The 27,324-nt window shown below is 39.4% G+C and overlaps 1 long non-coding RNA gene across 1 annotated transcript in view; it reads right to left on the bottom strand.

Annotated features, from left to right (window-relative positions):
- LOC113934016 overlaps positions 1-26,751 on the bottom strand; it is a 120,523-nt gene extending 93,772 nt beyond the window's left edge. Inside the window, exon 1 of the long non-coding RNA XR_003523569.2 lies at positions 26,557-26,751. This is a non-coding gene — a long non-coding RNA (uncharacterized LOC113934016). The remainder of the gene's footprint in view (positions 1-26,556) is intronic.
- Positions 26,752-27,324: the final 573 nt, after the last annotated feature.

The following is a 27,324-nucleotide window of genomic DNA, read 5'->3' as shown; positions in this document are numbered from 1 at the left end:
TCAATTTTCCTCACATATTCTGATAAAAAGGCACAAATATTGAGTGTAGTTGTAGTCTGTAAAAACCATAAATCCAGAGAAATAAGACCACTTTTTCTTTGTCAAGGGCATGGTCAATGCATTACTTCACACCCAGAAAATGTAGCCAGCTAATTTTATAACATGTGATATCAGAACTAATAGAGCAGCATCTTTTGACATTGACCAGTTTAAAGAATGGCTTGCATTTTATAAACCAACAGAATCTCTAGATGGTATTAATCAGATCAGATTGATGCTACAAGGGTCTCCAGTAGCCAGTCTGAGTAGTCAGATGAAAAGAAAAGAGGAAACTTCATAAGGAGGCCGACACTTCAGAAGGAGGGTCCAGCACTGACCATCAGAAGGGCTGCTTGGAGCTTCTGTTAATACCAAGTTAAAACACTAGATGCTGGATAAAAACTTCCCTTTATAATGAGAAGCTTCACATAAAATAAGTAACCGGTATTTTATAGGTACTTGGGGTGAAATGACAGAGACTATTAAAAAAGTGGGGGTAAATTAGGCAAATAAAGTATATAATAATGACAATAATGGACTCTACTGTAATCATTATAATGCGTAAAACATACATTCTTTTCAACTTTTTAATGAAGTATAATGCATGTACCAAAGACATAGAAAGCATTTTATGTATTATAAATGTTTTCCATGAATATTTGAATCCTTGTTATGAACACTAAGTTTGAATAATGTTGAATAATTATCCCTAATTTGAAGTTACAGATACTGAGGCTGAGAGAGTTTAAGCAACTTGCTTAGCAGGTGCTACCGCCATTAGACATAGGACTTAAGACTTAGTTGTGTATATTAGATGATTCCAAAGCCAATGCTCTTTACCCACACTGCTTTCCAGTCCATGTTTTGTGAAAAGTACATATTCTATCAAATTTAATTATGACTGAAACTCTGTTGCTAGCACACCTACTATTTGAGGCTTCGAATTCAGATCTTTTTATTCTCTTTCAACACATTTCCCTATTCTTCTCCATACCTCCCAACCTGCCAACCTGCCAGCCTGTCTGCATTTATCCTGTAAATGTGCACTGAGTCATGTCTCCACCTATGACCCAGACACAAAGAGGAGTAAGTCTGATAAAAAGAAGGTGCTTGGGAGAAACAATATGCAGAGAGAGGAGAACACTTAGTGTATCTGGAAGCTGGAACTACTATAAGAAGGCTGCATCTCGGGAAGTGGATTCAATCCTGGCTGCCCAGTTACATCGCCCGGGGAGATTTTTTTGATACAATGGATAGCTTTATCCCACATAAACTAAATCGTTCCTGTGCATAGGAGGGGAGACATGCATCTTTTTTTTTTCAAACATCTCTGGTGATTGTAAGGTGCAATCAGGTTTGAGAACACTGAATACTGAGCTTCAGGGAAAGGCAATGAGCAGAGTGAAAGTGAAGTGGGATTTCATCGAGACCTGAAAACCATATCAATGAGCTGAACTTTATTGAAAGGGCAGTTGGAACAACTGAGGAGTTTTAAGCAGAGAAGTAACAGAATCCCATTCCCATCTGAAGCGGCCAAATGGAGAACTCTGATGATCACCAAGTATTGGCACTGTTAAGGCAGTTGCAAAGGTGGTGGTGATTATATAGATAGATAGATAAAATTTACATAATATTTCTAGAGATGGAAGTAGAAAGATTTGAGAAATACTAGATGTTAGATCATAAAGATCTGGGAAATGATTTCTTGTGAAAGATGCAGCAGAAAAAAGGAATTAAGAATAATGCTATGTCTGCAATAGCCAAACTGTGGAAAGAGCAGAGATGCCCTTCAACAGACGAACGGATAAAGAAGATGTGGCCCATACATACAATGGAGTATTACTCAGCCATCAGAAAGGATGAATACCCAACTTTTACATCCACATGGATGGGACTGGAGGAGATGATGCTAAGTGAAATAAGTCAAGCAGAGAAAGTCAATGATCATATGGTTTCACTTATTTGTGGAACATAAGGAATAGCAGGGAGGACATTAGGAGAAGGAAGGGAAAAATGAAGGGGGGGAAATCGGAGGGGGAGACGAACCATGAGAGACGATGGACTCTGAGAAACAAACTGAGGGTTTCAGAGGGGAGGGGGGTGGGGGGATGGATTAGACCAGTGATGGGTATTAAGGAGGGCACATACCACATGGAGCACTGAGTGTTATACGAAAACAATGAATCGTGGATCACCACATCAAAAACTAATGATGTATTGTGTGGTGACTAACATAACATAAAATAAAATTAAAAAAAAAAAAAAAGAAGAATGCTCCACATATTTATCTTGGTTTTGCCATTCACTGAGATAAGGTAACATGAATAATAGAGCAGGTTTGGGTAGAAATTGGTTCAGTTTTAAGCATTTCACAAGATTGAAGCCCAGGAAGAGAGAGATCTGGACTGGGTCTACGGAGTTAAAAGTCTTTTGCAATAGGTGGTGATTGAAGCCGTGTGTTTTCTGCTGGTGGTGGTACTGGTTGGTTGGCTGATTAGTTTTAAGAATTTGCTTTTGTTTATTTAGTTGGTTTTATTACTGTTGTTTAATTTTTGGTTGCTTTTGTTTTCTTCGGGGAGAGGAACACAATTCAAACTTACATATAGGTTTAATTAGGTTTTGAAATAATCGTGCATATGACACAAATGGAATGACAAATGGTGAAAATGAATTTTTTAGAGGTGGCAGGAAAAGTATCTGAGTTATGAACATATACATCCAATCTGTTCATAGTGCAGGTAAGGATAAATTTCAAAAATCAACATTTGTTCTCTTGGCAAATGTTTCCAAGTAGAAGGGTTTGTTCTGGTTTTTTTTTTTTTTTTTTTTTTTGCCATAAAAACCAATGTTTGCTTTCTACAGTATGGATACCAGTAGACATTTTGCAAAAGAACACCATTACCTGGCTCCTATGCCTGTGGCACTGGGTTTAGCAGATAACCATTTCTGCTAGGATTTTCCAAAGTTCTCTGGGAATGCCAGAATAATATTTGAGTAGTTGTGATGATGTGGGCAATTAAAGAATACTGCTTTGACAAAAACTGAGCAAAATGAAAGTAAAACATTTTGAGCATTTTGAAGAGATCTTAATCATATCAGATACTCTCATTTTATATATGGGGAAATTGAGTTTAATGAGAGGAAGTAATGTGCCTAAGGGTGCAGAGCTGGGATCAAAGCAGGATTCTCTGGATCCAATGTTCTCCATTACAAAGTTCCTGAATAGGGAAAAGTGGGTCCAAAGTCCTAGCATAAATGTGGGTAAAAAACAGTATACAAAGGTGATGTAGCTGGCCTCAACTGGGCTAGATGTAGGATAGGAGCACAATAAATCCTTGCTATTCTAGCTAAACCAGACAGGATGCCACTGCCACTGGCAGGAGATTTTCTTCGCATTATCGGATTGTAGAGAAAAGAAGACCTCACACACAATTACATTAGTGTTTGATGATGTTGAATGTGAATTTGAAATGGAAAAATTAGATGAAACCAGTAAGTGAGGCTTAGTCACCTACTGAGCGGGAACAAAGAAAGTTAGAGGTGGAAGAAAGAAAATCAGGGGGTGGTCCTGGCCATCCATTTCACACACTGAAACACTGGACTTTTTAAGTCAGTGGACCTCTTAAATTTCCTGAGGGAGGAAATAGTGCTAAAAGGGGAATATAGCCCTTTAGATGGAAAGAAAACATATGATTCCAGCACATTTGTTTAGTCTTTCTGCAACTCAGATAAAGCAAAAAGCTCATTAATTTAGAATTGGTGATAATTTGTACAGGGCCTATTCTGAAGTTTACCTTTGCTTTATCTGGCTAAAAGGATTTGGAAAGCAAATTAACAGTGTAAACAGGATGGCAGGCAGCAATATTTAAGCTCTTTAAAAGAGCAAACTTTCTCCCAATATCTTTAAAACACAATTTATACTTAGAGAGATGACATGCTAGTTACAGATTATTCTTATCTATTATAGCAAGTCCCTGATGATTTCTACCTAGGACACTTAGCTTGACCCAATCTCTGTGTTTCTAGAGAAGTCTATTTGCATTTATTTTATGATTATCAAACTTTTAAAATATTGATACTAACTTGAACAGGCCTTGAGTGTCATAATTAGTTCTACTTACTAACCTTTAACTTTACTTCTAGCAAGAAAGAAACACAGGATTTAGCAGTATAAGGTACAGAATGAAGAGCAGACATGGAACCAGAGATCTTGGGTTCAAGTCCATGTTCTTGTGTTGATTAGTTATGTTACCTCATACATGTTTTAGGTTAGGTGGGGATTAATCTTCTCTCTAGAACCATCGCAAATGGGGATAAAGATAGCTCTGCTGTAGGACTCATAGTGCTGATACAAAAATGAATTTTGCTAAAAGATATGAATGTGTATTATACGCCATCAGGCAGTATCAGAATGCAAATAATTCAATTACTATTTTTCACATTATTAAACTCAAAACTGAAGCAAAAAAAAAAGGCCATCTTTTATAAGCCAACTTATTATTTTTTCTAGAAATGCCACTTTTTGGTACTTTCTTGCTAACACAGACTCCTAGCTAGAATTACACATTTCTTGGAGTAATTAGCTGCACTAAGCTACTAATCATTGCAACCTCCATTGGAAATTCCTTGAATTAAGGAGTCTAAGTGCCTCTGCCTTCCTCTAGCTCCACTACCTAATTTCTTCTTCTATGTAAAAGTGGCCTTCTCTAATTACTGTACATGTTCTTTGACATACTTCTACACAAGCACCCTAAGATGCCTTGTAAATTTCCCATTGTACTTCTGTGTCCACACCAGACCATGTACTCCTTGATTTCTGCCCTGTTTTATTCATCTCTGAGTCCAAAGAGCTTGGCACACAGTAGGTATTCAACACAAGCTTGATAAACAGATGCCTGAATAAATGAGGAAGATGAGAACATATAGAAGATGAATGAGAGGGGCGCCTGGGTGTCTCGGTGGGGTTGAACGTCTGCCTTCGGCTCAAGTCATGATCCCTGGGAGGCCCAGGATCGAGCCCCATTGTCGGGCTCCCTGCTCTGTGGGGAGTCTGCTTCTCCCTCTGCCTCTGCCTCTGCCCCCCCACACACACACTCATGTTCTCTCTCTCTTCCTCTCTCTCTCTGTCCCTTTCTCAAATAAATAAATCGAAAACTGGTGCTGTATTGTATGGTGACTAACATAATAAAATAAAATTAAAAAATAAAATAAAATAAATAAGTAAAATCTTAAAAAAAAGAGAAAGAAGATGAATGGGAGACAAAGTTTTGTATTGGGCACATGATTATGATACTAACAGCTCCTTAAGCCCCATCTGAAGAAAAACGCCCCACTCACAGACCCTGCCACATAGGAAGCTGCCATTTCTACCATGTGAGCTCCTGAGCACAATTTACTGGATTTAGGGTGGGTACTAGACCCAAGGGCAGACATATCCATAAGTTAGCTAGATAGCAAGTTTGTGCCATGGGATCTCACTGTCCCTGGCTATAGAAGAAAGGACAAGAAGTGGCCACTCAATCCATAGTTGACTGAATCAGACACAATTACCACCGACATCTAATTCTACCTTTTCCTTGATAGCACAATCTGATGTTTGTACAGGTTATCAATCATTTAGGAAAGCTGACTCTCTTCCTCAAAAGTAAAACCTAAGCTAATCATAGTAACCTCATTCCTTCTGCCAGCATTTGGTTTAAGCATGACATGTATCATAATGGTTAATAAAATTGAGGTTGATGTGGAAGAATCTCCTGATGAACTTCTGGAAAAGGGTTTTGATTCTTAAAAAGAAAACTCAGTAAGTTTCTTCTTATACAGGGTATTGCCATGTTTGGTTGAGAGGTTTAGATCGGCGACAACAATGATCATGAGGGGAACTGGCCTTGGAACACACTCAATGTGCCGAGGACAGCAAAGGAGACAGATATGAAGAACCCAGATCCCAGATCCTTCAGTTATTAAAGAGATACTGAATTCAATGAGCCGAGAGAGACCCTACTTCATGACTTCATATTACTAGATGATAGACTTTCCTTATTGTTTAAGCCAACTGAATCAGGGTTTTCTGTTATTTGTAACCACAGTAGCAAATACAGAACCAATCCACTTAACAGACTAATTACCCATGTTGCTGCCTAGTTTAAAAGGATGAACTAGCCTTTTAGATTTTTTTTATTTTTCTAGAAATTAGAACTTGGAACTACTGAAAGAAGAAAATTTTAGGTTAGGAGCTAAATCCTTAAGGTTACTAATTAGAGAATGAGTTTGGAGTTGCTTTAATGAGTCACTGAAAAACTCAAGTCATGAGGAAGTAATAACTGTAAATAAGCAAAGCTGACCAACTGGTGGAGAGAGGACAATAGATCAAAAGGTCAGAGAGACATCAAAAGACTGACTATGAGCTTCCTGAGGGAAGGAAAGAATTGGAGGGAGTATTGGGTCCTATAAAATACCGTGATTTTTTATGACTTCTCTTTTCCATTTCATGCACACACATACTCCTTTCTTTAAGTTAAAATGAGTCTCATTGGGCTTTTTGTAACAACAACAACAAAATAACAGCAACAACAAAACCTAAATAGAAACACATATTATTGAACAAACAGAAATAAAATTACCTAGTGACTGAATCTGAATTGTTTCATGTATAAGAATAAAACCAACCAAACAAAACCCCACCAGGCTGATGCCCCACTTCTCCCTGCAGCATCACTAACCAGTATTTACCCAGTCTCTGCTCCATATCCCTGGATATAGAACGAACCCCCTCCTTTCTAGGGCAAATGCTCCCATTGTGGAATGCTACTAACTAATGAAAAACTCCCTCTGAGGCAGAAATTAAATTGATTTCCTGAATCCCCAGAGTCATCTCCAAACATATAGATAAGTAGTTATCAAGTAGGACCTCTGCCCCTAGGTGGCAAGTGGCAAAGTCCAGAGACATTTTTGACTGTTACAACTGAGGGGTTACTACTGGCATCTAGTGGGTAGAGGCCAGAGATGCTGCAAAATACCCTGAAATGGACTGAACAGTGCCTTGCAACAAAAAAGCATCCAGCTTAAAATGTCAACAGTGTCAAAGTAGAGAAGCCCCGACCTAAAAGAGGTCTTATACATAGTAAGGACTATGTATGGAGGAGGAGACTAAAAAAATACTGTGGTTTTGGAGTGCTTCCACTGGGCCCTTCATATTTCCCATTAGTATCAAGGCCTAGGTATTAATTAAATGGCCTTGTATATAATACCTGGTGACAGGCCCTGAAATAGTTGAAAATGGAATAGCCCTTATTTGGAGATCAACAAACAGTGGAGCAAACAATGCTAAGAAAGAGGTACATCAAATACTTAGAGGTGCTTAATTAATGATTTTTCCATGCTTTGGAGCTAAGGCTTCTGCAATGCATAGGAAGCTCTCTGAATGTGATACATGCTCTGGTCTATGAGTAGATGTTTCATGACCCTACTTTGGAAAATGCCTGAGTCATATCCTTGGCTTTGTTCCTATAGTAGACATCTGCTGTTTTTGTCTCCCTAGCATCCCTTTCCTCTTCTTTGGGGAATTGCATTCAATTTTCCTTTGGGAAAAAACTTCTCCCTATGGGGGTATTTCCTATAAAGTCTCCACGGAACTATCAGTCAGGGGCTCTTATACTTTCTTGCCATGTGTTGGCAAGTGTCTCAAGCTAGGCCAATCAGTCTTCATCTCCTTGGGATTTAAATCTTGAGTGAAGCAATATGAGAATGGGAAACACTTCAAGTTGATTTGTATTAAATTGGGATGGTGTCCTAAAGAGAATGCCTATAACTCCTTCTACCTAGGTCCCCAATTATTTCTTGCTTCTGATCCAATTGCTCAATTGACCTCTCAGTTCTGTAAGTTGCCCCCACATACTTTCATTTCTCCCTACCTCAGAACTGGTTTCTTATACTCAAAAATCCTCAACATTTACAACCACAGAATTAGGTACTAGGAAAGGAATCAACACATTAAGTTCTCATTCTATGAATTCTCTTAATTGGCTATTATGGTCATGGAAAGGATATTTTTCCTCTATGAGGCTGTCTCCTCATCCATAAAATGGAACTGATGGACTAGTTCATTTCTATAGGCTCTTTGTCTAGCTCTAAGGTCATAAATTGCTAGTAAATATTGGACCTTCTTTGACTAGAAAGGCAAACTAAACTTCCAAGATAACCAGGAGGTGGTGCTCCAGTACCATGATGACACAACCACTAAGAGCATCCAAGCAGGACCGCCCCTGTTGGGGATATGGGCTTCCAAGAATCCTGCAGGGTCATTTCCACACTGTCTTGTTGATTGGGCACATTTTCCTTTTCTATTGCTAAACACAACTCTTTGTGTGGCTATTGTGGGAACTCTTTGCTGGGTCTCTGTTGAGATGGGTAAGCCTTCTTCCTCAAATACTTTCCTACTGGACAGTAGAAATATTCTTTCTCCATATTTGGTAAGTCACAGTGATGTTGGGTTGAGAGGGCTGGTAGCATTATGCATATGGCAGATACATCAGAGTGAGACAAGCAGCTCCAAATGCCATGTGGGGATAAAACAAATATAGACCTTGCATTCTGGTACCACCTCTGCCATGTGCTTGCCGTGTAACATTGAGAGTGATCATGTATTTTCCTTCAGTTACCTCCTCTGTAAACAATTACATTGGATGAGATCAGTGGTTCCCAAATTTATATTTTGTCAGAGAAAAACAGTGGAAAAAATCTTTCCTTAAATAAAGTCATACATGAAATCCTCATATATAAATACTTCTCAAAACTCTACATGACAAGTGGCAGAAAGAGAATTCAAACAAGCTTAAAAGTAAAACAGGAGGGGAAAAAAGAAAAACATGTCAGACATGGCTAGTTTAGGGATCAAAATCTTGCAGAGATCCATCTCTCCACCTCCCATGTACTTGACTTCATTCTCAGCCATACCCTCAAAGTATGACTGCAAGATGGATCTACAAGAAAGGGGAAGGGAGGACAGCCATCCCCCCTCCAACTCCCTCTCTTATACTCTGAGAAAGTTCACTGAGATGGCATACCTCCGTTGTTAAAGAGTCAAGGCTGTGTCCTTTCCAGTTTATCAGAATGGCATGGAGTAGGAAAGGGAATATTCCACATGGAAGACAAGAATAAGAAAGGATAGAAGGAAAGATATTCAGTACTAAAGAATAAAAAAAACTGGAATCACTCTAATTGTAGCAGAAGAAAGACCCATCCTTTTTTTTTGTTTTTTTTTTCCTTCTCACAGATAGTCCCCTCAGGCACCGCCACAGAACACCTAAGGTGTGAGGAATAGAAATTAAAAACCACAGGACTAGGGATCTATAAAATTTCCTATAGCTCTGAAAGGCAGGGCCCCTAAACTGAGAAAAAGGTGACACAGTTCTTTCCTCACTCTCTGTCATATTACACCTGCAGTTTCCTCATTTTCTATGAGCTACTTATTTAGAAAACAAACTGATGATTTGTCATCTTTGCTTTAGTATTTTCTCATTTTCCAAAATGATTGATAACCTCATTTATACCATGCACTTTCTTTGTACATGGTAGGAAACCCAGAGGTCATTCTATTATTAAAATGACACAATTAAGGAACAGGTGATATTTTTTAAAGATTTTACTTATTCATTTTAGGGGGGTGGAATGAGTGAGGGAAGGGGCAAGGGGAGAGGGGAGAGAATCTCAAGCAGACTTCCCACTGAGCGTGGAGCCTGATGTGGGGCTCAATCCCATGACCCTGAGATCATGACCTGAGCCAAAACCAAGCATTGGATGTTTAACCAACTGAGGTGCCCCAAGGAACAGATAATTAAATAATCCAGTTACTAAAGGATGGGGAAAAAATAAAAAGGTTATATCTATAACAGCCCAGTAGAATCACCTTGTCCAACTCAACTCTTTTCCATCTGAGAAGACTGAGATCGAGAAAGAGTTAACTGTCTTCTGAATGCCATGTAATGACTTAGTCCTAAAACAGGAACCTGAAGCCCAGATGGCTGCTTCCAAATCCATTATTCCTTTAAGCAGTGTTTTAGTGGATGTTGCATCTAGGGATATCTTTTTCCAATTCTGATCATGTCACTTGTGACCTTAATTATTTTCAGGATCCGCCATCTTTATGGGATGGTACAAACACTTTAGCATGAAAATCAAGACCCTTTTTAATGCAAGCCCTAGCTGACTTGTTGAGATTCATCCCTACACTCCTTGCTTTTCCCTTTATGGGCCAGTACAACTGGCTTTCCCTGGCATCTCTCACACACTGTGGTATTCCTGGCTTCCAGTCTTTGCTCAGACAATCCTTCGATCTCAAATACTGTGCCTTTCTCTCGCCTTTATCTCATAAATTCCTTCTCCTTCTCAAAGGCTGAGTTTATCTGTTACTCCCTTTGAAGCATAAGTCCTCCTTCTGTAAACTAGCTGTGATTTCACTCTTTGTTTTTCTCACAGCATTCCATGCTTATTCCTATGGTTACTCTTACTAAATTAAATAGAAGTGTCATTTTATAGACCTAGCACTATGCATGTCATTTGACTAACGAAATTATAATGACATTAGGCTTTGTGAAGAAGAAGGTTAGGGACAAAAATACCCTCCCAAGACCTCTGAATATACACTAGAACAGGTGTCATTAATGGTTCTCTTTCTTGAAAGCTAGAACAACAAAATTCCAGAATCCTCCTTTACACCATGATGCAGCCACTACCAATTAACTGAAGTTGCTAAATAAGTGGAAACTTTACTTACCACCCCATCTATATATAAAACACAAGGTGAAGTATATTTCTTAAGTATCATATTCATTTGATTCTGAAGTCATTGATAATTTTTAGGCTACACCCTGGCTCAAAGAATACTATGATTTGATAGAGATGTCTTCCAAAGCACAGCAGGGGATACTAGAGACATAGGTCAGGTCCATTTGCTGACTCTATCTCAGTTCAAAGGTTCCCAATCTTTTAATCACCGTTCCACATTTGAGGGCTAACTTTCACATGCCTGACACACTCTAATCAGCCCATAGTGATGGCTCACTATTGACTATCTCTTCATAGGTAAAGCAGGTTGCAATATACAAGGCAGTCCCTACCTCTAACTATAATAGCACAAATTTCTCTCCCTCTAAAGAAAGTGAAGCCAGCTGCAACCGGATCATGGCTGTAGTCTAACCATCCACTTATCTGGCTTTCTCTCCTGAGTATCCTAGTGATTTGAGTTTTCTCCTACCCTAGGTGTATTCAGTACTAAAGGATCAAAACAAAACAAAAAACATCTTTTCCATCTTCACATCCAAATTTCCTTATATGAGATAAGCTCAAAGTATGCTGTGTGTCTTCTGTCCTTGAACTAACACTTTACAAACATAATCTCATTTTATTTTTATTGCAATCCTATAAAGTAGGTATGGTTATTCTCGATTCCAGGATAATGATGTTGGGATCAGTGAAAAGAATTGATTTACTCAAAATCAAACAGTTTATATATATCCCTGAGCTGGAGTCATTCTAAATGCAAGTCATTCTAAATACAAAATGTATTTATTTACATTCTGCTCCATAAATATTTTACAAATGACCAAATGGATGAACGAATGGATGCCCAGGCTCTAAGACCCATTTGAAATATTTTTCACCTTTGGCACAATTTGTTTATTAGACTGCCCAAAAATTTATATATTATTCTACCTCTGAGCTCATGTCAGACAGATGGCAGAGTATAATCCCAGCTGGAATTTTATCTGCATCCTCCCTAAGCCTCTCTTTATTTGAAAACTATCATATCAAACACACATAGCATAACAAAAAAACAAACAAAAAGAAATAAAAGATATATCAAAAGACAATAAGATTATGACAAAAATGCAAAACATCATTAGTCATTAGGGAAATGCAAACCATAACCAAAATATGGTGACACTTTATACTCACTAGGATAGCTGTAGTGAGAGAGAGCGAGAGAGAATGAGAGACGGAGGAAAAATAATAAGTTCTAGATAGGAATGGAGATAACTAGCCAATAGGATCCAACAGTACTTTAAAAGGATTATTCTCCACAATGAAGTGGGATCTATTCCCAGACTGCAAGGGTGGTTCAATATTTGCAAATCAATCAACATGATACATCACATTAATAAAAGAAAGGACAAGAACCATATGATCTTCTCAATTGATGGGGGAAAAGCACTTGACAAAATACAACATCCTTTTTTGATTAAAACTCTACACAGCGTAGGGATAGAGGGAACATACCTCAATATCATAAAAGCCATCTACAAAAAGCCCACAGGGAATATCATTCTCAATGGAGAAAAGCTGAGAGCTTTTCCCCTCAGGTCAGGAACACAACAGGAATGCCCAATCTCACCACTGTTGTTCAACATAGTACTAGAAGTCCTAGCCTCACCAATCAGACAACAAAAAGAAATAAAAGGCATTCAAATCAGCAAAGAAGTCAAACTCTCACTCTCTGCAGATGATATGATACTTTATGTGGAAAACCCAAAAGACTCCATCCCAAAATTGCTAGAACTCATACAGCAATTCAGCAACATGGCAGGATACAAAATCAATGCAGAGAAATCACCTGCATTTCTATACACTAACAATGAGACAGAAAAAGAGAAATCAAGGAATCAATCCCATTTACAATTGCACCAAAAACCATAGATGCCTAAGAATAAACCTAATCAAAAATGTAAAAGATCTGTGCTCTAAAAACTACAGAACACTTATGAAAGAAATTGAGGAAGACACAAAGAGATGGAAAAACATTCCATGCTCATGGACTGGAAGAATAAATATTGTTAAAATGTCTACGCTACCCAGAGCAATCTACACATTCAATGTGATCCCTATCAAAATACCATCGACATTTTTCACAAATAATCCTAAAATTTGTATGGAACCAGAAAAGACCCCGAATAGCCAGAGGAATGTTGGAAAAAGAAAGCCAATGCTGGCAGCATCACAATGCCTGATTACAAAGCTGTGATCATCAACACAGCATGGTACTGGCACAAAAACAGACACATAGATCAGTTGAATAGAATAGAGAACCCAGAAATAGACCCTAAACTCTATGGTCAACTAAACTTCGACAGAGCAGGAAAGAATATCCAATGGAAAAATAACAGTCTCTTCAATAAATGATGCTGGGAAAATTGGACAGCCACATGCAGAAGAATGAAACTGGACTATACTGTCTTACCCCATACACAAAGATAAACTCAAAACGGATGAAAGACCTAAATGTGAGACAGGAATCCATCAAAATCCTAGAGAAGAACACAGGCAGCAACCTCTTCAACCTCAGCCACAGCAACTTCTTGCTACACACGTCTCCAAAGGCAAAGGAAGTAAAAGCAAAAATGAACTATTGGGATTTCATCAAGATAAAAAGCTTGTACACAGCAAAGGAAACAGTCAACAAAACTAAAAGGCAACCTATGGAATGGGAGAAGATATTTGCAAATGACATATCAGATAATGGGCTTGTATCCAAGATAAAGAAAGAACTTTCAAACTCAACACCCAAAAAACAAACAATCCATTTAAGAAACGGACAAAAGACTGGGGTGCCTGGGTGGTTCAGTCAGTTAAGCATCTGCCTTCGGCTCAGGTTCATGATCCTGGGGTCCTGGGATGGGGCCCTGCATCGGGCTCCCTCTCCCTCTGACCAACACTCATGTTCACTCTCTCTAGCACTCTCTCTCTCTCAAATAAATAAAATCTTAAAAAAAGAGAGAGAAATGGGCAGACATGAACAGACATTTCTCCAAAGACATACGAATGGCCAGCAGACATATTAAAAAATGCTCAACATCACTTGGCATCAGGGAAATACAAATCAAAAACCACAATGAAATACCACCTCACACAAGTAAGAATGGCTAAAATTAACAAGGCAGGAAACAACAAATGTTGGAGAGAAAGCAGAGAAAGGGGAACCCACTTATACTGCTGGTGGGAATGCAAGCTGGTACAGCCACTCTGGAAAACAGTATGGAGGTTCCTCAAGAAGGTAAAAACAGAGCTACCCTGGAGGCGGAGCAAGATGGCGGAGGAGTAGGAGCCGGGATTTCGTCTGGTCTCAGGAATTCAGCTGAATAGGGATCAAAACATTCTAAACACCTACGAACTCAACAGGAGATCAAAGAAGAGAGTAGCAACAACTCTCTGAACAGAAAAGCGACCACTTACTGGAAGGTAGGACGTGCGGAGAAGTGAATCCGAGGAGATATTCGGGAGGATAGACGGCGGGGGAGGGGGCCTCCGGGGGCCGCTTCTGGCAAGTGCTAGAGCCGCGGAGCACAAAATCGGAACTTTTAGAAGTCGGCTCCGCAGAGGGACGTCGCTGCAGTGGCTAAGCGGGAGGTGGAACCCTCGCGGGACAGTGTGGTCTCAGGACCCTCGGGGTCACAGAAAGACCGGGGGTGCCTGAGTGCAGCAGAGCTCCCAGGTATCGGAGCGGGGAAGCCAGCTGCAGAGATGGAGCCGAGGCGCGGGCTCTCAGCTCGGGGTGCCATAAACTGTGATCCGTGGCACAGTCGGGCCACTGCTCCTCCAGCAGGGACCCAACAAGCGACAGAGCCGGGGAGACTCCCCTTTCTCCCCCGGGAAGAGCGGCGCGGGAGCGCACCGCAGGGATCTGCTGGGTTTAGAGACTCCACACAGGGCCGGGTGCCAGAGATAGAAACGCTCGGTCACAGGCCGGGTGAGCACGGAGTGTGGCCGGAGACCGGGGAAACAGGAGTGACTGCTTTTCTCTGGGGGCGCACTGAGGAGCGAGGCCCCGAGTACTCAGCTCCTCCGGGCGGAGATTGGGAGGCCACCATTTTCACTCTGGTCCTCCAAAGCTGTACCAAGAGCTTGCAGGGAACAAAGGCTCCTGAGAGCAAATCTGAGCAGCTTGCTTAGCCCCGACCGACAAGGGCGGGACAATTCCGCCTCCGGCAAAGACATTTGGGAACCATGGCAACAGGCCCCTCCCCCAGAAGATCAGCACGAACAGCCAGCAAGCCAAGACCAAGTTTACTGATCAAGGAGAACGGGAGAACTCCAGCACTAGGGGAATACTGCACATAGAATTCATGGCTTTTTTTTTACCATGATTCATTAGTTTCTCAAAGTTAATTTTTTAACTGTTTTTTTTAATTTTTCTTTTTCCCTTTTTCAACCATCTTATCAATCCCTTTTTAAAAAAAAACTTTTTATTTTTCATTTTTAGACTATTTTATCCCTTCATAGTAGTTACCCTTATTTTTGGCATATATATATATTTTTTTATAAGTTGTTCTCTTTTTAAAATTTTGAGATACAGTTTTATCTAACAGATCAAAATATACCCTAAATCACTAGTGTATGGCTTTGTTCTAGTCTCCTGCCTGATCACATTCTCTCCCTTTTTTTTCTTTTTTTTTAATCTTCTTTCTTTATTCAAACAACTTCTTATCTTATCAATTCCTTTTATAAAATCTTTTATAATTTTCATCTTTACAGTCATCTTCCATCCCTTCATTCTAACAACCCTTATTTTGTACATATATAAGTCTATCATCCCTTAAAATTTTAGGAGGTACTTTCTTCTAACAGACCAAAATACACCCAAAATCTAGTGTGTGGAACTGATCTATGCACCAGTCTGATCATATTTGATCATATTCTGTTTTTTTTTTTTGTTTTGTTCAGTTTTTGTTCATTTTTATCTTTTTCTTTTTCTTTTTTCTTTCTTTCCCTTTCTTTTCCCCTGGTTTCAGGTCTTTTATGATTTGTATACAGTATATTTGCTGGGGACGTTGTTAACCTGTTAGCATTTTGTTCTCTCATTCATCTATTCTCTTCTGGACAAAATGACAAGACGAAAAAAAATCACCTCAGCAAAAAGAACAAGAGGTAGTACCGTCTGCCAGGGACCTACTCAATACGGACATTAGTACGATGTCGGACCTAGAGTTCAGAATCACGACTTTAAAGATACTAGCTGGGCTTGAAAAAAGCATGGAAGTTATTAGAGAAACCCCTTCTGGAAAAATAAAAGAACTAAAATCTAAACAAGTTGAAATCAAAAAGGCTATTAATGAGGTGCAATCAAAAATGGGGGCACTAACTGCTAGGATAAATGAGGCAGAAAAGAGAATCAGTGATATAGAAGACCAAATGATAGAAAATAAAGAGGCTGAGAAAAAGAGAGATAAACAACTACAGGCTGACGAGGGCAGAATTCGAGAGATAAGCGATACGATAATACGAAACAACATTAGAATAATTGGAATCCCAGAAAAAGAAGAAAGAGAGAGAGGGGCAGAAGGTATACTGGAGCAAATTATAGCAGAGAACTTGCCTAATGTGGGGAAGGAAACAGGCATCAAAATCCAGGAGGCACAGAGAACCCCTCTCAAAATCAATAAAAATAGGTCAACACCCTGACATCTAATAGTAAAACTTACGAGTCTCAGAGACAAAGAGAAAATCCTGAAAGCAGCTCGGGAGAAGAGATATGTAACCTACAATGGTAGAAACATTAGATTGGCAAAAGACCTATCCACAGAGACCTGGCAGGCCAGAAAGGACTGGCATGATATCTTCAGAGCACTAAATGAGAAAAATATGCAGCCAAGAATACTATATCCAGCTAGGCTGTCATTGAAAATAGAAGGAGAGATAAAAGGCTTCCAGGACAAACAAAAACTAAAGGAATTTGCAAACACGAAACCAGCCCTACAAGAAATATTGAAAGGGGTCCTCTAAGCAAAAAGAGAGCCTAAAAGCAGCATAGATCAGAAAGGAACAGAGACAATATACAGTAACAGTCACCTTATACGCAATATAATGGCACTAAATTCATATCTTTCAATAATTACCCTGAATGTAAATGGGCTAAATGACCCAATCAAAAGACACAAGCTATCAGATTGGATTAAAAACCAAAACCCATCAATATGCTGTCTGCAAGGAACTCATTTTAGACCCAAAGACACCCCCACATTGAAAGTGAGGGGGTGGAAAACCATTTACCATGCTAATGGACACCAAAAGAAAGCTGGGGTGGCAATCTTTATATCAGACAAATTAGATTTTAAAACAAAGACTGTAATAAGAGATGAGGAAGGACACTATATCCTACTTAAAGGGTCCATCCAAGAAGAAGATCTAACAATTGTAAATATCTATGCCCCTAATATGGGAGCAGCCAATTATATAAGGCAATTAATAACAAAAGCAAAGAAACACACTGACAACAATACAATAATAGTGGGGGACTTTAACACCCCCCTGACTTAAATGAACAGATCATCTAAGCAAAAGATCAACAAGGAAATAAAGACTTTAAATGACACACTGGACCAAATGGACTTCACAGACATATTCAGAACATTCCATCCCAAAGCAACGGAATACACATTCTTCTCTAGTGCCCATGGAACATTCTCCAGAATTGATCACATCCTAGGTCACAAATCAGGTCTCAATCGGTACCAAAAGATTGGGATCATTCCCTGCATATTTTCAGACCACAATGCTTTGAAACTAGAACTCAACCACAAGAGGAAAGTCGGAAAGACCTCAAATACATGGAGGCTAAAGAGCATCCTACTAAAGAATGAATGGGTCAACCAAGAAATTAAAGAAGAATTAAAAAAATTCATGGAAACCAATGAAAATGAAAACACAACTGTTCAAAATCTTTGGGATACAGCAAAGGCAGTCCTGAGAGGAAAGTATATAGCAATACAAGCCTTTCTCAAGAAACAAGAAAGGTCTCCAATACACAACCTAACCCTACACCTAAAGGAGCTGGAGAAAGAACAGCAAAGAAAGCCTAAACCCAGCAGGAGAAGAGAAATCATAAAGATCAGAGCAGAAATCAATGAACTAGAAACCAAAAGAACAGTAGAACAGATCAACGAAACTAGGAGCTGGTTCTTTGAAAGAATTAACAAGATTGATAAACCCCTGGCCAGACTGATCAAAAAGAAAAGAGAAATGACCCAAATCAACAAAATCATGAATGAAAGAGGAGAGATCACAAGCAACACCAAAGAAATACAAACAATTATAAGAACATATTATGAGCAACTCTATGCCAGCAAATTAGATAACCTGGAAGAAATGGGTGCATTCCTAGAGATGTATCAACTACCAAAATTGAACCAGGAAGAAATAGAAAACCTGAACAGACCTATAACCACTAAGGAAATTGAAACAGTCATCAAAAATCTCCCAAGAAACAAAAGCCCAGGGCCAGATGGCTTCCCAGGGGAATTCTATCAGACATTTCAAGAAGAATTAATACCTATTCTCCTGAAACTGTTCCAAAAAATAGAAATGGAAGGGAAACTTCCAAACTCATTTTATGAGGCCAGCATTACCTTGATCCCAAAACCAGACAAAGACCCCATCAAAAAAGAGAATTACAGACCAATATCCTTGATGAACATGGATGCAAAAATTCTCACCAAAATACTAGCCAATAGGATCCAACAGTACATTAAAAGGATTATTCACCAGGACCAAGTGGGATTTATTCCTGGGCTGCAAGGCTGGTTCAACATCCGCAAATCAATCAACGTGATACAATACATTAACAAAAGAAAGAACAAGAATCATATGATCCTCTCAATAGATGCAGAAACAGCATTTGACAAAGTACAACATCCTTTCTTGATCAAAACTCTTCAGAGTATAGGGATAGAGGGTACATACCTCAATATCATAAAAGCCATCTATGGAAAACCTACAGCGAATATCATTCTCAATGGGGAAAGGCTGAGAGCTTTTCCCCTAAGGTCAGGAACGCGGCAGGGATGTCCACTCTCACCACTGCTATTCAACATAGTATTAGAAGTCCTAGCCACAGCAATCAGACAACAAAAAGAAATCAAAGGCATCCAAATCGGCAAAGAGGAAGTCAAACTCTCACTCTTTGCAGATGATATGATACTGTATGTGGAAAACCCAAAAGACTCCACCCCAAAACCTCTAGAACTCATACAGGAATTCAGTAAAGTAGCAGAATATAAAATCAATGCACAGAAATCAGTGGCATTCCTATACACCAACAACAAGACAGAAGAGAGACAAATCAAGGAGTCGATCCCATTTACAATTGCACCCAAAACCATTAGATACCTAGGAATAAATCTAACCAAAGAGGCAAAGGATCTGTACTCAGAAAACTATAAAATACTCAGGAAAGAAATTGAAGAAGACACAAAGAAATGGAAAAACGTTCCATGCTCATGGATTGGGAGAATCAACGTTGTGAAGATGTCAATGCTACCTAGAGCAATCTACACATTCAATGCAATCCCCATCAAAATACCATCCACTTTTTTCAAAGAAATGGAACAAATAATCCTAAAATTTGTATGGAACCAGAAGAGACCCAGAATAGCCAGAGGAATACTGAAAAAGAAAAGCAAAGCTGGCGGCATCACAATTCCGGACTTCCAGCTCTATTACAAAGCTGTCATCATCAAGACAGTATGGTACTGGCACAAAAACAGACACATAGATCAATGGAACAGAATCGAGAGCCCAGAAATGGACCCTCAACTCTATGGTTAACTTATTTTTGACAAAGCAGGAAAGAATGTCCAATGGCAAAAAGACAGTCTCTTCAACAAATGGTGTTGGGAAAATTGGACAGCCACATGCAGAAGAATGAAACTGGACCATTTCCTTACACCACACACAAAAATAGACTCCAAATGGTTGAAAGACCTAAACGTGAGACAGGAGTCCATCCAAATCCTAAAGGAGAACACAGGTAGCAACCTTTTCGACCTTAGCCGCAGCAACTTCTTCCTAGAAACATCGCCAAAGGCACGGGAAGCCAGGGCAAAAATGAACTATTGGGATTTCATCAAGATAAAAAGCTTCTGCACAGCAAAAGAAACAGTCCACAAAACCAAAAGACAACCGACAGAATGGGAGAAAATATTTGCAAATGACATATCAGATAAAGGGCTAGTATCCAAAATCTATAAAGAACTTATCAAACTCAACACCCAAAGAACAAATAATCCAATCAAGAAATGGGCAGAAGACATGAACAGACATTTCTCCAAAGAAGACATCCAAATGGCCAACAGGCACATGAAAAAGTGCTCAAATTCGCTTGGCATCAGGGAAATCCAAATCAAAACCTCAATGAGATACCACCTCACACCCGTCAGAATGGCTAAAATTAACAAGTCAGGGAACGACAGATGTTGGCGGGGATGTGGAGAAAGGGGAACCCTCCTACACTGTTGGTGGGAATGCAAGCTGGTGCAACCCCTCTGGAAAACAGTATGGAGGTTCCTCAAACAGTTGAAATTAGAGCTACCGTTCGATCCAGCAATTGCACTACTGGGTATTTACCACAAAGATACAAATGTAGGGACCCGAAGGGGTACGTGTACCCCAATGTTTATAGCAGCAATGTCCACAATAGCCAAACTGTGGAAAGAGCCAAGATGCCCATCGACAGATGAATGGAAGAAGTGGTATATATACACAATGGAATATTATGCAGCCATCAAAAGGAATGAGATCTTGCCATTTGCAACGACGTGGATGGAACTGGAGGGTGTTATGCTGAGTGAAATAAGTCAATCAGAGAAAGACATGTATCACATGACCTCACTGATATGAGGAATTCTTAATCTCAGGAAACAAACTGAGTGTTACTGGAGTGGTGGGGGGTGGGAGGGATGGGGTGGCTGGGTGATAGACATTGGGGAGGGTATGTGCTACCGTGAGCGCTGTGAATTGTGCAAGACTGTTGAATCACAGATCTGTACTTCTGAAACTAATAATGCAACATATTTTAAGAAAAAAGAAAAAGAAGAAGATAACAGGAGAGGAAGAAAAGGGGAGTATGTCAGAGGGGGAGACGAACCATGAGAGATGATGGACTCTGAAAAACAAACTGAGGGTTCTAGAGGGGAGGGGGGTAGGGGGATGGGTTAGCCTGGTGATGGGTATTGAGGAGGGCACGTTCTGCATGGAGCACTGGGTGTTATGCACAAACAATGAATCATGGAACACTGCATCAAAAACTAATGATGTAATATATGGTGATTAACATAACAATAAAAAATTAAAAAAAAAAACCCTCAATGAGATACCACCTCACACCAGTCAGAATGGCTAAAATCAACATGTCAGGAAATGACAGATGTTGGCAGGGATGCGGATAAAGGGGAACCCTCCTACACTGTTGGTGGGAATGCAAGCTGGTGCAGCCACTCTGGAAAACAGTATGGAGGTTCGTTAAACATTTGAAAATAGAGCTACCATATGATCCAGCAATTGCACTACTGGCTATTTACCCCAAAGATACAAATGTAGGGATCCGAAGGGGTTCGTGCACCCCAATGTTTATAGCAGCAATGTCCACAATAGCCAAACTGTGGAAAGAGCCAAGATATCCATCAACAGATGAATGGATAAAGAAGAAGTGGTATATATACACCATGGAATATTATGCAGCCATCAAAAGGAATGAGATCTTGCCATTTGCAACGATGTGGATGGAACTGGAGGGTGTTATGCTGAGTGAAATAAGTCAATCAGAGAAAGACATGTATCATATGACCTCACTGATTCGAGGAATTCTTAATCTCAGAAAACAAACTGAGGGTTGCTGGAGTGGTGGGGGGTGGGAGGGATGGGGTGGCTGGGTGATAGACATTGGGGAGGGTATGTGCTATGGTGAGCGCTGTGAATTGTGCAATACTGTTGAATCACAGATCTGTACTTCTGAAACAAATAATGCAATATATGTTAAGAAAAAAAAAAAGAAGATAGCAGGAGGGGAAGAATGAAGGGGAGTAAGTCGGAGGGGGAGACGAACCATGAGAGACGATGGACTCTGAAAAACAAACTGAGGTTTCTAGAGGGGAGGGGGGGAGAATGGGTTAGCCTGGTGGTGGGTATTAAAGAAGGCACGTTCTGTGTGGAGCACTGGGTGTTATGCACAAACAATGAATCATGGAACACAAAATCAAAAATTAATGATGTAATGTATGGTGATTAACATAGAAATAAAAAAATTAAAAAAAAATAGAGCTACCCTATGACCCAGCAATTGCACTACCAGGTATTTACCCCAGCAATACAATTGTAGTGAAACAAAGGGATACCTGCCCCCCAATGTTCATAGCAGCAATGTCCACAATAACCAAACTGTGGAAGGAGCTAAGATGTCCTTCAACAGATGAATGGGTAAAGACGATGTGGTTTATATATACAATGAAATATTACTCAGCCATCAGAAAGGATGAATACCTATCATTTACATCAACGTGGATGGAACTGGAGGGTATTATGCAAAGTGAAATCAGTCAGTTGGAGAAAGACAATTATCATATGGTTTTACTTATATGTGGAATATAACAAACAGCACAGAGGACCATAAGGCAAGAGAGGGAAAACTGGATGGGAAGAAATCAGAGAGGGAGACAAACCATGAGAGACTCTTAACTATGGAAAACCAACAGTTTAGGGTTACTGAACGGGAGATGGGTGGGGAGATGGGGTAACTGGGTGATGAGCATTAAGGAGGGCACGTGATGTGATAAGCACTGGGTTTTCTACACAACTGATGAACTGTTGAACACTACATCCTAGAACTAATTACGTACTGTGTTGGCTAACTGAATTTAAATTAAAAATAAAAAGAAAGGAATAGAGAAATTGGAACCTTAGTACACATGGAAATGTAAAAGGTTCAGCCCCTGTAGTGTGGCATCTCCTCAAAAAATTAAACACATTATTATATAATCTTGCAATTCCACTCCTAGCTGTATACCCAAAAGAACCAAAAATAAGTACTCAAATAAGTACATGTGTACACATATTTATAGCAGCATTAATCCTAATTGCCAAAGGTCCAAATATCTGCCCAAATGTCCATCAATAGATTAATGGATAAACAGATTTGTGGTATATATATGAAATGGAACATTATTTATCTATAAAAAATGAAGTACTGATACATGCTACAGTGTAAGCATTGAAAACATTATTCTTAATTTTAAAAGTCAGACAAAAAATGTCTCATAGTGTATGATTCCATTTATATGAAACATTCAGATTAGATAAACCCATAAAGATAGAATGAAGATTGATGGTCACCAGTGCTAGGGGAGGGAAGGAATAGGAAGAAACTAGTTAACAGGTAAGAGATTTTGCTTTGGAATGATGGAAATGTTTTGAAATTTGATAGAACTGATGACTACACAACATTGCTAATATACTACATGCTATCAAATTGCTCACTTTAAGATGATTAATCCTATGTGACTTTCAGTTAAATTATCTTTTGAAAAATAACTTATTTGTGTATATTAGCAGTAAACAACTAAAAATTTAAAAAAATTTAAGGTACCATTTACAATAACATCAAAATTATGAAAACTTAGGGATGCATTTAACACAATATATGCAAGGACTGAAATCTATAAAATAATGCTAAGAGGAACTAAAGGAACACCTAAGTAATTAGATATACCATGTTCATGATGAGAAGACACAATTCATTAAAATAACAGTTTTTTATTAAATATATTTGAAACTATCCCAGTCAAAATCCCAGCAGGATTTGTTGTAGATAGATAGACTAATCATAAAATGTATATGGAAATGCAAATGACCTGGAAGAGCCAAAATGTTATTGGAAAAAGAACAACATAGAGGACTTACCCTACTTCTTTTCAAGACTTACTATAAAGACATAAGACAGTGATATTGGCATAATTAAAGAAATATACAAGTCAGTGGAACAGAATTCAAAGTCCAGAAATAAACACAAATATATGTGATCAATGTATTTTTGGAAAGGTATCAAGGTGATTCAATAGGCAAATGAGTGTCTTTTCAACAGTGTTGGAGAAATTGAAGGTCCACAATAAAAAGAAAAAAAAAAAAGAATTCTGACCCTTAATTTATACCAGATACAAAAATTAACCTGCTGCATCACAGAGCTAAACATAAAAGCCGGATTGCATATATTTGTCAAAATTCAATAAACTGTATACCTAAAGTGTGTGAAGTTTATTATATGTAAGTTTTACCTCAATGAAATTATTTTTTAAGCAATTAGGACAGTTAGACTAAAACAAATTTGTGGGCACTCCATGTACCAAATTATAATCTGCTCCATTAGACAATCCCACACCTATACATCTCTGCAAATTGGAGCTCTGTTTTTGGGGTTCTGAATCTGAGTGCTGTAGGACAATATTCTTTAAGTTCTTAGAACTAGGGACTGAGAAAGGTTTCAATGTAATAATTTAAGAATTTCTGATGTCCTGATAATGGGTCTTATAACAACACCTTTGATTTTATCTTGATCCTGTTCTCGTATTTCATAGGTAGAACCCAGGATTTGATATTTTCCCTCCAGTTGTTTCTTACTTTTCTAATCCCAGGCCAGCTGGAGTAATGGGAGTGAGACGGTTTTATGTTCCAAGCTGTAAGACTTAAGTTGGAAATATTTTCTCTAAATTCTGCTTGGAAACTGAACAGGTCTTTCTTAATTTATATCTACATTCCCTTAATTTAGCAGATAAAAGAAGCCAATGAATACTGTCAATATTCTTCTTGAAAACCTGCTTGGCAAGATTCACAAGTTCATTAGGTCTTTTGCCTTAAATTTTTATTTTCCTATAAGGGATAATGTTTCCACTCATAACACAGGTGACTCTTCTCCCAATCTCCAATAGCAATTTCCACAATTCCTGAATATCTTCCATTAACAATGTCTTCATCACACTTCTAGCCTCTACCTACAGCCTGGTCCCACAGCTAATGCCATGTATCATCTATTTTTGTTACGGTAGCAATATTTTATTTTTGTCAATTATCTAGTGCTACCTAACATACCTCCCAATACAGAGTGGCTTGAAACAATGATTTTCTTTCTTTCTTTCTTTCTTTTTTTTAGTTTCTTAAATTTTTTGATTAGTTGGTGGTTCTTTTGATCCATGTTGTGTTGACTGGGATCAATAAGGGAGCTTCACTCAGTCTGCAGCTTGGCTGGGGCCAGAACAGCCCAGGGGCCTCACTCACTCTTATCCTCAGTTCTCATCCCTGCGGTGGGTCTCTCCCTCATCTCTCTCCCTCCCTCCCACTTCCTCTCTCAATGCTCTCTCATTATTCAGTAGTCCAACTCTACCTTATGTACATGGTGGTTGCATTCCAAAAGAGCAAAAAAGGAAGCAATCAAAACTCTTACTGGAACAGCGTCACTTCTGCACATTTTATTGGCCAAAGCAACCCACAACTTCAGGTCATAATAAAGAACAGGAGAAACAGAATCCACTCCTTGATTTTGTAGAGCTTTATGAGGGTACAGAAATGGGAGTACCATCTTTGCAGACAATCTAGTATGCTATACTATCCTTGAACTTTGCAGATATGATAGGCCAAAAGATCCACTCTCAATCCATTCCCTTTTTTGTTTTGTTTTCTTTTAATGAGGTTTCTGTAAGTAGAGACTAAAGGAGTCCTGATTAATACATATAAAAGAAGTGAATATATGGAAAGTTGGCTAAGAGTAGAAAGTAAGATTAAAAAAGGAAAAAAAAATCCTGGAAAAGTACAAATGCTGAATGTGAGTTAATTATCTGGAACTTCAAGTTACAAGGAATGGTGTACTCTCCATGGGATCATGGGTTAAATCCCAAAGACTTCATTCAGTCTTTCCCAAAGAATTCTGCAGGACCTTGTTTCTACAGAATGCTTTTAAATGATTCCATGGACAAATGAGTTCCACTGCTAAAGGATTCATTAGGGCTTTTGATGGCTACTATGCACCATGAATCATAAAGTGTTACAGGTGTCATAACTTCTACCAAACTCATTTTACTACAGATTCTGACCTTCAGCATCTTGAAAAGTGCTGTTCATGGGATATGCTCTGTGGAATTTCAGTATAGTTGAGCTCCTCACTTTAAAAGTAGGGAACCAAAGGCTCAGAGAGTTTGAGTCACTTGCTCGAGGTAAGCAGGAGCAGAGCTTGGGAGCTGTCTCTGAGTTTCTAGTTCAAAGTTCTATCATTCTCCACATGGCTTAGGGTAGACAAGGTGATTAACATAATAAAAAAAATTCACTAAACAAAGAGGCCATTACACTGATGAGGTTCTAGTGCCCTACCTACACCAAGCAAACCAAAATCTAAACCTGTAAATGCCTCAGGATTAAGAAATAAAATGCTAAGGACACTCAAACACCGGCAGTCAACTAGGCTCTAAGCTATAGCCAATTAATAATTGCCTTACTTCGCTTCTGCCTTTTCTCTATAAAAGTCTCTCTCCAGCTCCTGTTGGTGGAGCGTTAACCACTTTTGGTATGGCACTGCCCGATTCAAATCGATTTTGCTCAAACGCGTAAAAATTTTAATGTGCCTCAGTTTATCTTTTAACAGTTCTGGTGACGGTAAAGAGAACCAAAGGACACCCGAGCCCGACGCCCCAGGAGCAAGGAGCAACAAGGCGCAGGTACCTGCTAGCTCCTGGAGCCAATGCGTCCTCGCTGTCTCTGGAGGAGGCGGGTAAGTCCCTCTCGCAGCCTGGATCCTAGCTCCCCAGCTTTCCATTCGGAGCTTTCAGACTTGATTTGAGCATTTCTTCTCCCAGACGGGGTCCAGAAACCGGCAGGAACCAGACTAGGTCTGACTTAGAAACCAGACCTGCTGGGCTTGGACTCGGCCCGGAAATGGTCTGAAATTGGACTGGGTCCGACTTAGAAACCTGACCGGGTCTAGGAACAGAGTGGTTCCGACTCGGAAACCAGACCCGGTCCAGGAACAGGGTGGTTCCGTTTGGAAACCAGAGTGGGTCCGGGAATAGAGTGGTTCCAATTCGGAAACCAGACTGGGTCGAGTTGGACTGGGTCTGAAGCCGGCCAGAGCTGGACTAGATCCGAATGAGAAACCTGACCGGGCCCGGGAACAGAGTGGTTCCATTTGGAAACCAGACCTGTCTGGGAACAGAATGGTTCTGACTCGGAAACCAGACTGGATCAGACGTAAGCTGGGCTGGGTCCAGTATGAGACATCGGGTGAATAAAATTTTGTTTTAAGGCTGAACAAGGTTAACCTTACCAAAGATAATCTTGAATTACAGTGACCACAGTGGAGAAGAACTTTTAACCATCTTAGATAAGCTTATCCATTTACAGATGCCCTGGAGATGAAGGTGTCTCAGCCAGGCACTCGCTATAAAGGGTTGGGGGAAAACTATTTTTCTTCCTTTACAGTTTCTGGTGCCC

The sequence above is a fragment of the Zalophus californianus genome, chromosome 13, assembly GCF_009762305.2.
Source record: "Zalophus californianus isolate mZalCal1 chromosome 13, mZalCal1.pri.v2, whole genome shotgun sequence".
Taxonomy (NCBI): domain Eukaryota; kingdom Metazoa; phylum Chordata; class Mammalia; order Carnivora; family Otariidae; genus Zalophus; species Zalophus californianus.
Note: the sequence above shows the minus strand (reverse complement) of the source record. Positions and strands in the feature narration are given on the sequence as shown.